The sequence below is a fragment of the Leptonychotes weddellii genome, chromosome 2, assembly GCF_054177405.1.
Source record: "Leptonychotes weddellii isolate Sample4059 chromosome 2, ASM5417740v2, whole genome shotgun sequence".
Classification (NCBI taxonomy): Eukaryota; Metazoa; Chordata; class Mammalia; order Carnivora; family Phocidae; genus Leptonychotes; species Leptonychotes weddellii.
In genome coordinates, this window is record NC_138370.1 from 77,874,352 (window position 1) to 77,889,178 (window position 14,827).

The following is a 14,827-nucleotide window of genomic DNA, read 5'->3' on the forward strand; positions in this document are numbered from 1 at the left end:
TTTTTTTTTTTAAGTAGGAATATCCTACAGCTTTTTTTGTTTAATGTGAAAAATGAATAGGAATAAGGCAAGAATATATGAAGTGAGACACCTAGGAAGCTCAGTGCTCCAGGTAAGACTTATCACTCACTACCTTATATGAAGAATCTGGAGTCTGTGATTTAGACATGGAGAATTAGGTGATTAATCCAATGTAGGAAGTTAGGAGGTGAGGGAAGAGAGAGGTGTCAGAAATCACGTACAGGTTTCTACTTGTACAACAGGATGGTTGTGGTACAATTTATATATGTGGAAGAACATGGTTTTGAAAATTTCAAATTTGAAGCATCTAGTAGATATCAAAATTCTTAGTGTTATCATTAAAATCTTTCTTTGACTTTAGAGTTAAGTAAAAAGGAAGAACTTTGAGAGTTATTTTGTTCAGTTTCCTCTTGTTAGGCAGGGATAGTAAGCAACCCTACATTTTATCTTTTTTTTTTTTTTTTGCTCATTTAATTTTGGCAGCACTAGACAACTGGATTATTAAAAGAAAAGCAAGAAAACAAAATACATCTGAAACCTTCTTTCAACAAACATTTTATTTCAGAGACATTAAAATTTATTATTCATAATTATCTGGTAAATTTACCCTATGTAATCTGTCAAACCTGTTCACTCAAAATATGTACTACTTTTGAAATATATTACAAAATGGCTTGACTATAAAGAGCTAATTTTACCATATAAAGCTGAGATCTCACAATTCACTTTATTTTACAAATTTATTCTCAATTTTATTGTCCTCCACCTAAGTAGTCTTCTCTCTTGTGTTTTAGTTTAGTCATTTCTATTGTTTCGTTGGAGTTCTTAAAGTTTTTTTTTTTTTTTTCTTTTTTTCCCCCTCCTGTCTCACATGAATAGAAATGTTCTGGCAAAGAAAATTTATTTGTCACCCATTGTTGAGACTTTAAAACTGGTGTCACTTGGTCACTTAGGATCTGTGTGCTTGAAATTTTGTTGGTTTTATGCCACCTCATAAGCAGCTCATTCCCTCTGGTATTTTACAATATAATTATTTAATCTAGTGATTCTACTTCATGCATTTTATCTCCCTAGAATATATTTCCAAATAAAATGCCTACTTAGGATCTTAGTGATAGGTAAATAAACCAAAGATATGTTATAGTTTTACTGTGGTGATTCTTGTAGAAAATAGGTAGTTTTCATTTGGTAATTTATGTGCCTTGCTATCATTATCAGAATGGAAAATATTAGAAAAGGGTTAATGGCACTGTACCAACATGATAGGCAAGGAGGAATTGTCACTTTAACTTTAGGGCTGTGATTCTTTTCATATTTTTATGGTTACATGTAGCTACCATATGTCTTATTATGTTTTTCTCCAACTAGTCACTAGCCATGAGCAAAATAAAGCTTTACATGAAAAAACACAGAAGAAATAAAAGGCTAAGGAAACGGAAGAGGGGGAGGAAGATACAAAATGTGCAACTTTGAAGGAAACATTAATTGAAAGTTGACAATTACTTTAAACTGCTTTACTGATGGTAAACAATATATGATTCATAATAATAATGATTATTTTAGGAAATTAGAAAATATTAAAAAAAAGAAGAAAATAATGTCACCGGTAATCCTACTCACCAGAAATAAACATTATCTTATTAGTCTAAATTCTCTAGTATTTTATATATAATGGGATCTAACTGATTTTTTCATCTGCCTTTTTTTCTCAATGCAGAGAAAATTAAAGATACACAAACGTTAAAAACTGCTTTCAAGCACAATGTAGAAAAATATTGTTTATACGTTTCTGATAAATTTGCATTGTAAAGCTTGTCAGTCTTGATCCATGATATATAAGGTATATAACTTCTGATTCTGCATTTACAAGTGATCAGCACAGACCTATTTCAGGCATTAAAAGCACAAAGAAGACCCAATTGAGATAGTGATAAGATAGGGAAGGTGCAAAAACATAATGATCTTATGTCTAGCCTGAGTACCTGAGCAGTGTCACTCCTTCTTTGAAAAATCTGTGAAAGTTTTTCTTCATTGAAGATTCAGAACTTTAGGGGCCATTTGAAGGACAAAAAAAAAAATACACCTCAATATATAAACAGGACTGTGGAAAGACATATGATACATATTTTTTAAGAGTCAAAAATAGGTTACAAATTCACTCTTCTCCAAGGCTTCTTTTAAATAGTCTAATATTTGTGACACAGTATGCATAGGCATAGAAATATTGTACTTGGAATCAGACAGGCATAGGTACAAATTTTGACTTTATTTCTTACAGCTTGATGAAATGGACCATGTCCTTTAACCTCTTCATCTTGTCTCAATTTACTCACCGTTAAAATGAGGTTAATAGTAAGACTTCATTATTGATCGTTGTGATTATTAGATGAGATTTGTATAAACAGTTTAACACAGTGAGTGACACATAGTAAATAACAAATGGATAGTGCAAACAGAAGGTAGCTGTGGAGGTATTTCTTACACCACTGTTTCTTTTTCCTACTTGAATTATTATGATAACACCCTCATAAACAGGTACCATCTATCCCATCCACATTGCTGATGCCCCTTTACAAATATACAGAGATGTTACACAAACTTACAACTTACAAATAGTAGAGAAAGAACTCCTGAAGACCTAATGCACATCATAGAGATTATTGTCAACAATATTGTATTATAAACTCCAAAGTTGTTGAGACTAAATCTTACTAGTACTCACCACACACACACACAAAATGGTAATTATATGATGTGACAGAGGTGTTAGATAATGCTACAGTGGTAATCATATTACAATATATAAATGTATCAAACCAACACATTGTATACCTTTAAATTCTACAATGTTATATGTAAATTATATTTAAAAAATTTGTGAATTGTTTAATTCATATATGAAATTACAAATGTGTAAAAAATGCACATTTTCCCGGTGCTCTACTTTGTAAATTCAGAGAGTAAGCTGTCAGAATTCCATGACTACTCTTTAAATCCAGGGTTTGTGTCCTTTTGATGGCAGACCTTGTAAAGGCAACTTTATTTTGTCCTGTAAGGAGGCAAGCATAAAATAGGAAAGATAGGCACTAACCCACTGAGATGAGAGGTCCGGGTCTTAGACCTCGTTCTGCCACTCAATATATATGATCTCCAGCAAATAATCTCTCCTATTTAGGACACGTATCTTGTTTGTAAATGAATGTATTAAATTAGATCACTGCTTGAGCTCTAACATTCTCCTCCATTCCCTGTGCATTTGTCTTTCTCTTTGTAAATATCATAGAGCTCGCATAGCAAATCTTCTCAAACATTAAAGGCTACTGCTGATTATAAACTGAGGAAAACGATGATAATTGAATTCATGATTGAAAATACCACTCTCCTTTATTGAGATGTATGAGAAGCACGAGGGCAACATTATCAAAGTATCAAAGATAGATCAATGGGGAAATTCTATTGCCAGAGGAGAGAGATCTGATTTTCAGTGGCCAAAATACAGTGAGAGCTGACAGAAACTTAAAGCATAATCTTTAGAAACAAAGGCAGTAGCATCAAATTGGGATGAGCCTAGATAAATAAACAAATAACTTGTTCTTGCCCCACAAATAGATTTCATTAGGAATTCAATGAAAGATCCTTGCTTGCTTCCTTTGTGTGCTTTACATGCTATTTCTGTGACTTAGCTCATCTCTAAGTCCTCAACAGACCTGGAGCAGCCCTTTCCCATTCTGGTCCAAACATCTGAACTGGAGGGGACAGGGCAGGTTAAGGCCAAACTTAACTGAGGGCTTAGGACCTTCATGCCAAGTAATTTGCTAAGGTATGTACATTCCGATCTAATCATCACCACAGCCAGATTTTAAATAGTTATCCTCATCATCTCTGTTCTACATATGTAAAAATTAAGTGTCAAAGAGATTAGTTATTTATCCAAGGTCATACAAATAGTGACAATGCCTAGATGTGAAACTCTGGAAAATTCCAAATCCCACATCCTTAAATACCACAAACAATTTTGAACTGGTACCTTAGGTGGATTAGAAATATGCTGAGACAGTTTCCTCTTCACTGGCCCCTGGGGCAGCAGCAGGAACCCTGGTAGCCAATGCCCCAATCCAGTCTCCAAAGACTTCCTCGATTTCCCCCAACATATGGTGCTGGTATCATTTTTCATGTATGCCATGATTTGAAAAATTTGAGAGGCCCTGCTCCACTATAGGACCTGAACAAATACAAGAAATAGAAAAAAAAAATGCTAAAAAACACACTTATGGCTTCCATCTCTAAGAAAGAAAGGAAGGAAGGAAGAGAGGAAGGAACAAAGGGGAAGGAAGGAAGAAGGAAAAGAAAAAAAGGAAGAGAGAAAGGAAGGAAGAAAGAAATGAGCCTGAGTAAGAAATTAAAATGAGCCCTAAGAAGGAATTTGTACATCTGTATCTTACATCACTGTTAAATATGCCAAATCCATAACTATGCACAGAAGTTTTAGCAAGTAGGTGTCAGTCCTTTCAGAAGTTCCAAGCAATGGAGAAATGAGATCAGTGGGATCTTGACTTTATTTACATTCTACAGTAACAAATACTGGCTGTTAACAATGCTGGCTGTTAACTTATTTATATCATATTAATCTCCTGATTATGTTAACACTTTATATGCAAAGAGTGCCTGTCATTTATATATATAAATACATTTATTTATATATATATAAATAATTTCAACGTTTTAAAATCTCTTCACAAAAAACAAATTTAAATTTTTCATGATTTTTAAAATGTATTCCATGTTTTACATTTATTGACATATCTGATTACTTATTTATGCCCTCATTCCTTTTGGGTAGCAACCAAAATTACATGTAATATTCTATAATTAAAAAATAAATATACTGGAAAATAAAGACCAAATTGTACATTGAGTCCATAGGTAAAATTAATCCTTAAAATTTCAGGATATCCTGAAATTTTGCCACACTTAGGCTCTGAGTTTCCTGCTTTGCTCTATATGTTAGGTTCTCTTGCAAATTTTACCTTGCTAGGAACCTGTTTCCTCATTTAGAAAATAGTAATGCATCTGCCCTTCTTTTTTTTTATTTAAGTTTTTATTTAAATTCCAGTTAGTTAACACACAGTGTAATATTAGTTTCAGAAGTACAATATAGTGATTCAATACTTCCATACCTCACCTGGAGCTCATCACAACCAGTGCACTCCTTAATCCCCATGACCTATTCCACCCATCCCCTGAACGCCCTCCCCTCTGGTAATTGTTAGTTTGTTCTCTATAGTTAAGAATCGGCTTCTTGGGGCGCCTGGGTGGCTCAGTCATTAAGCGTCTGCCTTCGGCTCAGGTCATGATCCCAGGGTCCTGGGATCGAGTCCCACATTGGGCTCCCTGCTCTGCCGGGAGCCTGCTTCTCCCTCTCCCACTCCCCCTGCTTGTGTTCCCTCTCTCGCTGTGTCTCTCTCTGTCAAATAAATAAATAAAATCTTTAAAAAAAAAAAAAAGAATCGGCTTCTTGGTTCACCTCTCTCTCTTTCTTTTTTCCCTTTGCTTTTTTGTTTTGTTTCTTAAATTCCACATACGAATGAAATCATTTCTTTCTCTGACTTATTTCACTTAGCATATTACTCTAGCTCCATCCATGTCATTGCAAATAGAAATATTTCATTTTATATAGCTGAGTAATATTCCTGTGTGTGTATACCACTTCTTTACCTATTCAGTTAGTGGACACTTGGGCTGTTTCCCTAATTTGGCTATTGCAGATAATGCTGATATATACAGTGGGGTGCATGAATCCCTTTGAATTAGTATTTTTGTATTCTTTGGGTAAATACTTAGTAGTGCAATTGGTGGATCGTAGGGAAGTTCTATTCTTATCTAACAAAATTGTTGTAATGCTCACACAAGACACAAATCTTAAAATAACTATATATTGGGGCACCTGGGTGGCTCAGTTGGTTGAGCGACTGCCTTCAGCTCAGGTCATGATCGTGAAGACCCGGGATCGAGTCCCGCATCGGGCTCCCTGCTCGGTGGGGAGTCTGCTTCTCCCTCTGACCCTCCCCCCCTCATGTTCTCTCTCTCTCTCATTCTCTCTCTCTCAAATAAATAAATAAAATCTTTAAAAAAAAATAACTGTATATTGTATCCAGTATATTGTATACAATACCTATAAAAATCACATGTATTTGTATACTTTAAGGTGTTAAATAGGTATTATAGTGGTTGAGTATATAATAATTTTGTAATTTTTATTATAACTAAATCAAACCAAGCATTAAACTTTATTTTTTTAAAACAAGACTATCATCTTTTTTATTCTACTAAAACAAACTTCAGAAGAAAATGGAAGATACATAAAGACACAATTGACTTTTTTAAATGTAATTTTTCTGTAATATATTTGGTTTCATCTAGATTTCATAAAATAATATATGGTAATAATTCCTTATAATATGTATTTACTCTTTTTTTTTTTTTTAGATTTTATTTATTTATTTGAGAGAGAGAATGAGACAGAGAGAGAGAGCATGAGATGGGGGAGGATCAGAGGGAGAAGCAGACTCCCTGCTGAGCAGGGAGCCCGATGCGGGACTCGATCCCGGGACTCCAAGATCATGACCTGAGCCGAAGGCAGTTGCTTAACCAACTGAGGCACCCAGGCGCCCAGTATGTATTTACTCTTGATTTAATTTTGAAGAATAACCAAGAAATAATGAGAATATGCTGACTTAGTTTTGGGGCTTCACATATAGTATTTAAATAGTTTGATATCTAAAAATTGCCTGGCTACTTATCTATATTTAATACTTTAATACTTTTAAAGTGTTTTTAAAAATGTTTGCCTATATCATTTTTTCAATCACAACAATAACACCCATGAGCTTTCTCAAAGTTACATAAAATAACTGAGGATGGAACTAAGAATTGTTGTTCCAGAGGATACTTTCTTATATTTTCAAATTGTTAAAAATAAACAGGTTTTACTCTATGGATTAGAAAGGCAAAAAACAAAAACAAAGCAAACCAGTAAAAAAGCAAGACAAAGTAAAACTCAGTAATATTTTAAGTAAAGCTATTTGTCTTTTTTTTTTTTTGAGAGCGAGAGAGAGCACGTGCACAGGCATGCAATCTGTGGGGGAGGGGCAGAGGGAGATGGAGGTGGGGGGGCTAGAATCTTAAACAGGGATCCATGCTCAGCACAGAGCCTGGTGCAGGGCTCAATCTCACTACTGTGAGATCATGCGTGACCTGAGCTGAAATCAAGAGTCAATCACTTAACCAACTGAGCCACCCAGGCGCCCTAAGCAATTTGTCTGTACTACAATTTTTAAAAGCCAGAACAAAGGCAAAGCACTACAAATAAATTAATTCTTTAAGAACTACCTTACAGTGTTTGGATTTAAACTGACATTATCTCTAGTTGTAAACTTCGATTTAGGGCTTCATAAATTAGAGGTCCTTATGGGAGGAATCTATAGAGATAGAATAGCAAGTTCTTAGAGCTGAATGGACAATGTATAACATACAGAAGCATAGATAGTACTTTTGGATATCCTAGTAAGACTATGTTATCTTAGGCTACATATAAATTTCAAACCAAAGACCACAATAGGTAATAGGAACTGTCTATAATGAATAATGTTTAAATTTTACGGGGATGATTTCATTGTCTGGTGTTGCATTTTTTTACCAGATAGCTATTTAATTTCCTTTTGACTTGTGGCACTTTAGTATTAACCATTTCATTAAAAAACTGCCTATTTTCCTAAAATATTGTGTATAATTTTAAAAAGCAAAGTGCTTTTATGCAATTATTTTACTCATATCTAATTTATCACAATTTTCACATTATATTTCAAATTTTTGAAATTATGCATTAATATAATTAAGAAAATACTTTAGGGGCGCCTGGGTGGCTCATTCGTTAAGCGTCTGCCTTCGGCTCAGGTCATGATCCCACAGTCCTGGGATCGAGCCCCACATCAGGCTCCCTGCTCAGCGGGAAGCCTGCTTCTCCCTCTCCCACTCTCCCTGCTTGTGTTCCCTCTCTCACTGTGTCTCTCTCTATCAAATAAATAAAATCTTTATAAAAAAAAAGAAAATACCTTAAATACTGAAAACATATAGGCTTATGTTATGTTCTAAATACACATTTGATATATCAATATGCCAGTCACTTTGCATTTATAATCTTATTTTCAGAGATAAACATTTTTCATGTTCTCTCACATACGAACATATATGCACACATATACGAACATATATATGACTGATACACTAGTAGTGATTAATAATGAATGGCATTAGTAATAAAAATGGAATTAATAACAGTGGAATTAATAACATACACTAGTAATAATAATGATCTGATTTATTGAGTGTCAACTATATACTCTTTGCATTATGGTGTTTCTTCCCCCTCACAGTAAGCCTTGAAAGATATGTATGAATTTATTCATGAGGTTGCTGTCACTTAAAGAAGTCAAAAAAACTTACACTCAGTCTTCTAAGTCAAGGAATCTAACATTCCTTTTGATTATTATATACATTTTTTTTCTGTTCTAGAGCCTTTTTAATCTATTCTCCATAATACATGGATTCTGGCATATTTTAACTTTATTACTTCACAAAACATATATTCTACACATACATATTAATATAATGTGCCTTAGTTTTAAACTGGTGTGTTGTTTTTTATACTTAATATTAAAGATAACATAATTTTTAGTATATTTCTCACTATGAAACCAATTTTACTCTAAATTTCTACACCAATAACCCTTATAAGTAAAAAATCTTACTTAAAGAGATATGTTGTAATGACTGGCAAAATAATTATGTAAACAATAGCTCTCGCATATTTACTGATAAAATGAACATTTCCAGTTAAAGATCTCACATTATTTAAATTACATGGCATTAATTATGCATTTAAATTGAAGTAGATTTTTCCATTTAATTTTTTTCAATTAAATATAACCTGTATTACATTTAATTGACTTTTTCAAATATTTATTGAGTATATACTATGAGCAAAGCCAAATAAGTAAAAGTATCCATTCTGCTCTAAAAAAGATTTTGATTTAATAGTAAGGAAATAAAGTAAATGCACAAAAATAACTATAGTATGCATCTTATTACATGTAAATAATGGGGGGGGTGACAGCAATACCAACATGGTGTTAAATCATGGAGTGAGCAAGTGCAACTAGGGAAAATTAAGGATTTTCCAAGAAGGAGATTATATTCAAGGAGGATTTTACTGGTTGATTTATAGAGAGTGCATTCTAAATCAAAGGCAAAAGATCAGGGAGAGAAGATTAACTGGCTATTCAGGGAATAGCTTGTTTTTCATTTGTGTTGTAGCATATGGTATGTAGAAAACTAAAGGGAGATAAGGTTTTAAGCCATGTTGTCACCTGGAGTGTCAAAAAGTTTGTATATCATACACCATAAAAAATTAAGAGTTTTTTTAGCTAAGGTACAATATGAATAGATCTTGCTTTAGAAAAATTTATCTTACAGCAATGCTGAGGTTAAAGTCAGGTGAAGAAGTGCTTCTCACAAAGCTTTATTCTCCTATGGGGTCCCTGGGAATAGACTAGACAGCTTTACAGATTTTTGATACCTATTTGAATACCTTCTTATGTCAGCCAGAATAAATTTGGGTTTTTGTTGTCTAATCTTTTTCGTTATTCTAAAAAAGTAGATTATTCTTGAGAAAGCTTGCTCATGATCTTTGCTTTATATTCTACTGCTTGCTGGCACTTACAATGTGCATAAAACTAGATTCCTTTTCCAGGATTCTAGATGAGATTCTTTTTTTAAAGATTTTATTTATTTATTTGACAGAGAGATAGAGAGAGAGCACAAGTAGGCAGAGAGAGAGGGAGAAGCAGACTCTCCACTGAGCAGGGAGCCTGACGCGGGGCTCGATCCTAGGAACCTGGGATCATGACATGAGCCGAAGGCAGCTGCTCAACCGACTAAGCCACCCAGGCGCTCCGATGAGATTCTTCTTTTAGTCACTTGCTTCTCTGATAGTACCATCAATTACCCAGAGAATTCAGGCCATCATCCTGAACTATTTTTTTTTTTTTAATCCTTGGCCCAAACAGTAAATACTTATTTCTGCTCTCTACTCTAGTCCATTTCTCTGTTTCTCATTATCACCAACCTCAGCATTTATTATACCTTCTAAATTGTCTATATGTGCTCTAACTTCCGGCCAATTGTATTCCTTATATGCTGTTTGAATAGTATTTCCAAATGCTGTTTGTCTTTCCAAATGCTGTTGGAAATGCTATCTTTCCAGATGTTGTTTGAATAGTCTTTCTAAAATAGTAATCTAAGGGTGCCACCTCTGTTTCAAATCCTTCAGGGAGTCCTCCTTTCCTGCAGGATAAAGAACATACTACTTAACTTGTTATAAAAGACCGTGGGATTTTTCTGGTCTCTATCTTTCTTTCCTTCTTCTTCTCCCATCCCTCCTCTAGAGATCTGCCTTCTAACAATGATGAACCTCTTTGAGTTCCCTGTAAAGGATCATCTAATTTCTCATCACCAGGCATCAATCTTCTTAGAAAACATTTTCCTGTTCTTATCTGTCTTTATCCGTCAAAATACTGTATCTCCATCAATCCCTCTCAAAATCACTTTGACCTGGTGCACTGGGTAGCTCAGTTGGTTAGGCTGTTACATGTCCAACTCTTGATTTCAGCTCAAGTCATGATCTCCGTGTCATGAGATTGAGTCCTGCGTCAGATGTGGAGACTGCTTGGGATTCTGTCTCTCCCTCTCCTTCTGACCCTCCTTCCCTGCTCTCAGTCTCGTAAAAAACAAAACAAAACAAAACAAAACAAAACACTTTGACCTATATCTCTACAACCTAATCTCTATGATCTCAATCATAATTAATGATTTGCTTTTTGAACTATCCATATAACACATTTCTATTGTTAAATATGTCACAAAATGTTCTAATTTGTGCTATGTAAACCTTTCTCTATTAGACCAAAACAATGTGAAAATAGGGAATATCTTTTTTGCCATCATACAGTACATGAGGTATAAATGATACTCAACACAGATAACCTATGTAAACAAAAACTGGCTTCTGTGGGTGGAGTCTTTTGCCTAATGAAGTCATACAGTAATAAAGTCTTACTTTATAATGGAAGTCAAATCATCATGGATATGGTTAAACACTAAGGCAGCACAACTAGAAACTATTTTTCAGTTATTTATTCACTTTTATTTTATTCCTATATTAGAAATAAAGTAAAAATTATAACCAAAAATTTTATCTCAAAATATATAAACTATACCCATTTACAAAGGAAAGGTATGTTTTATATTAAAAATAGGATGATTCTTATCTCAAAAGTGCTCTTCTTTGTTGAAGGTGAAACAAAAGGTCTTCAAAATTTCTTTCGTAAGTCACATTTATGACATTTATTCTAAATCAGTTCAACAAGTTATCAAGAGATGTATCAAAAGTAGTAATGCATTAGTCATAAAGAGTTAAGAATTGAACATGGGTAAAATTTGTTTGAAATTTTAGAAAAATGTTACTGGCTAACCATTAAATTGTTTTAAATCAAAGAGACAAAAAGTAAATGATTTTGGAAATTAAAACAAATCAAATCAAAGTTATTTTGTTTTATTATTGTGATTTTTAATCTCCAAATTAGAAATGTCTGTACTATTATCAATAATGACATGTTACTATTTTGCAACACTAAGCCTATTATATTAGAAGAAACTTAATTTAAAAAATGTTATCCATGCATCTCTTCATATATATTTTCTTTCATAAATAAGAAATATACACCATGGATTTATTTGAAAAATAATTACATGTGAATATCTCAATTATGTGAGATGAATTATCATTTTTGATATATTTAATGACTGAAAATAAGTGAATGTTTCTATAAAAGTAGTTTTTATCAATTAAAATTCTAATGTTTTAAAAAAAGTTTCTAGGCTCAAGCAGTATTTATTGAGCTGATTGATTTTGTACTAAAAGGTTTTTAAAAGTCAATAAGTAACAAGTGACAGCATCATTTTCATGGGGTAAAATCACCGAATATTGAAATCAACGATAAGCATCATTTTAGCACATGAATATAGAATAAGAGGAATTCAGAGGAAAATGGAAGTGTCAATTCAAAGAAGGATTGTATACATAGACTTGATCACATTAATCCTGAAGTACATTTTTTAACAGAGAAAGGAATGAACAGAAGAGTCTTTGTTAAGACTGTTGTGGCAAGGAAAGGATGCAAAAGAAAGTGTTCACTCAAATCATAGATATGAGATGATTCCAGAAATTATGGAAACAAACTTTCAAGAACATTTTGAAAAGAAATTAAGAGGATTATTAATAACATTGAGATGGTGAAAATATCAGACTATTAAGGACTTCACGAAATATAGAAAATGTGTAAATGAGAAGGGAGTCATTATGTAGACATATCCATTTTAGCTCTGTGATCTCTAACTTCTTGGGCTTCAATTTTCTTACTTAAAAATAGAAATGTTACTTGCTGTATAAGTTATTCTATAGATATAGTATGTTTCTATCTAGGCAGAATTCTAGAAAGATTGCAACTCTAAACACATTATTACCTTTATTTGGCCCTGAAAAAGTTCAAAAATCTTTTGCCATTTACCTGGGAAGAAATAAAACATACCATGTCAAATATGTACTATGATATTATCCATAGCTGATGTCATCTCATGACAATGTACACAAAAATAATAAATGCATCCCATGTATTAAAATATCAAAGACAGTACAATATAATAAAATTTATTATATTATTAAGAGTACCAGAAGATAATAACTGGACTAGCAACTGTAGAATTGAGGGCACTTGAAAAAAGTGATAAATACAACATATAGATAGCATTTAGGAAAACCATCAAGGGGTGTTACAGTACTATCAAGCTAGCCCAGGGATAGCGGGGAGCTGTAACTACTCTAGGCCTAAAGAAGCAAGGTTAGGGAGAGATTACTGGAAACCAGAGATGAAAGCTGTAGGCAGAGGGATGCTCAAGATGCACTATGGCCTTGGATACAGCCAACCAATGGTGACCTGGCAGTGAGGGAACAGAGGAAATATATACCTTGATCCCACTGTTCTCCTACTCTTATGTCCTTCTGCTGACTCACATTAGCCAAATCCCCTTGAAAGTCTACAGGAATGCAATCTATATACCACAGCCTTCTTAGATCCAAGACAGGTAGAGAAGGGTAGAAGGTGGATCTGGAGGATTAATCATTTTATGAATATATTAAAAATCCATCAAATATTTTTCTTCCTAACAAGTAGTTTAATTTTTTTTTAAAGATTTATTTATTTGAGAGAGAGAGCATGAGCAGGGGGAAGAGGCAGAGGGAAAAGGAGAGAGAAATTCAAGCAGACTCTGTGCTGAGAGCTGAGGCCATCTCATGGCTGAAGCCTAGGACCCTGAGATCAGACCTAAGCCGAAACCAAGAGTCGGATGCTTAGCCCACTGTACCACCCAGGTGCCCCAAGTAGTTTTAATCCTACCAATATATACCAATGAGGAAAGAATGGTGATTTGAACGAATACATCTGAATTTGAATTCTAATTCCTTCTCTATATAACAGAATTCTTTATGAATTGGGGACAGTAACACATGGTAATATGTGAGGGTTAAGTGGATTATAGATAATAAGTATCTATACAAAATTGAGCACAAAACAAACATAAAGAAATGTTTTTATTATCTTTCTTTTATCCTATAAATTAGGTTGGTCAGTATACTCAAGTCCATGCATATCTATTTTTTTTTTTATTTTGGATTAAAGCTAAGTTCTACAAACATCACATCCTAATCAGTTTCACATTCTTTGAAGGCAAGAAAGAATTTGACTAATTTGAAAATTCTGCCATATTTCAATATAGTTAAGAAAATCAGAAATAATTTAATGCTCAAGGACTTTTAAAAATCATATGGTATAATTGCATTGTAGGACTTATAATGTTTCATATCTTATGTCAAATAATCTACACAGAGGAATAAAGCAAGCTGATACAATTTAACCATGGCAGTTTACTGTCCTCTTGGAATATGTGCTTTTGAAATTTTCATCTACCCTTGATTGAAATTTTTTTAAAATTAAATTTGTATCTAAAAAGAAACAAATTTTATATTGAATTAGTGTTTCAGGAAATATAATTAAAATCATGACAAATAAATTTTATTGTAAATCTTGATTTGTTGATGATTAAATGGTTATCCTCTATTTGAGCAAGTATTCATTACATTTAAAGAATGGAATGAGACAACATTATACAACTAAATACCCCCAGGCTACCTTTCATGACAAATATCAAAATATTTAGTTAGAAACAGCATTTTAGTAGTTTCAAAATCTTTTGAACAAATTAAAGTCTCTTTCACCTGTATGTAAAACAAAATCATGAAAACATAATTCCTATCTGTACTTCTTAACAATCTTTATCAGACTTTCTTAGCCATTCCTTTTGCTGATGTCAACCAACAGGTTGGATTATAGGAAAACGTGTTTCATTTCTTACTTCAAAATATAGAATTATAGATGCAAGTGAGAAATAGATAAGTGCATAGACACTTTACTAAAATCAATTTTTTTTGTTTTGTTTTAAGTAGGCTCCACAACCAGCATGGAGCTTAATGCAGGACTTGAACTCACAACCCTGGAATTAAGACCTGAGCTGAGATCAAGAGTCAGATGCTTAACTGACTGAGCCACCCAGGTGCCCCAATCTATTTGTTCTTTAT